Genomic DNA, 1086 nt, shown 5'->3' on the forward strand with positions numbered 1-1086 from the left:
CCCCCCCCTCCCCCTGCCCATCACGGCTGGCTAATTCCCTCGCTGGGCACTTTCAGCGTCAGTTGTATCGGGGGGCCCGCGGACCGATCGATGTTGCTGCCCGGTGTAGATGCAGAGCTGACATGGAGGCGGGTCGATTATTCCAGTACATCCGGTCACGCCGGAGTGACATCACATGGGGACCGACGGTGCCAACGATTGGGGCTATATGTGTGCCACCAGCGGATTCCGCCGCGGTCTTGACCCACAGCACGGCTCTCTTTCTGTACTTCTTCCCTCTTGCTCCTCCCCCCCTCCCCCTTCTCCTCCTCCTCCTCGCCTCTTTCTTCGTCCCTCTGATCTGCCCGGAAGGAAGCACCCGTGTGGCCCCTCGCTGATGAGCTCCTACCGCGGCGGCCGGGACGGCTCGTACTCCGACCGACGCCCCGAGCGGCGGCATTCATCGCGCGAACGGCGCGGCGACCGGTCCCCGAGTCCTTCCCGCGGGCGGTCATACTCCGACCGATACCCACAGGACCGGCGCTCAGACGACCGGTACTCCGGCGAACGACCCCCAAGTGGCCGGTCCTCGAGTGATCGGTACTCCAATGACCGGTACCCTGATGACCGGTACTCGAGTGAGCGTCGATCAAGCAGCCGGCATCCGGCCGATCGCCACTCGAGCAGCCGGTATTCGACCGATCGCCGCCGGTCACGGTCACGGTCGCGGTCGCGGTCGCCACCGCCCCGGCCTGCCTTTTCGCCCGCTGCACCGCAGGTGCCCGAGCACCTGGCCGGCGTGTTGCCCCCTTCGGTATGTGTACCTGGTCTGCCCGCTTCTTTGTCTGGTCGTGCGGCCCGAGACCAACGCCACTGACCCCTTCCCGCGCCCGTTCAACATGTAGAGACGCATCTCCGAGAGCCAGCGTCAGTTTGCTCGCGAGCAGGACGACTGGGAGACAGCCCAGCTGGTCCGATCTGGCGTGGCCCATCGTGACAAGGTCGACCTCGACCTGGACATCGACGAGCGGGTGCGTGCCCGTGTTCCCCGCCCACCGCGCCGGGTCCCGCTATCTGACTTTCTTCCTCCCCCCCCCCCCCCCCCCC

General features: G+C 66.8%; 1 protein-coding gene across 1 annotated transcript in view; it reads left to right on the forward strand.

The window, feature by feature from the left end:
• Positions 1-1086, forward strand: part of H696_00736 (adenosinetriphosphatase) — a gene marked incomplete at both ends in the record, with an annotated part of 7430 nt that overhangs the window by 1819 nt on the left and 4525 nt on the right. The gene's annotated exons all lie outside the window — the stretch shown is intronic.

The sequence above is a fragment of the Fonticula alba genome, assembly GCF_000388065.1.
Source record: "Fonticula alba strain ATCC 38817 unplaced genomic scaffold supercont2.1, whole genome shotgun sequence".
Lineage (NCBI taxonomy): Eukaryota > Rotosphaerida > Fonticulaceae > Fonticula > Fonticula alba.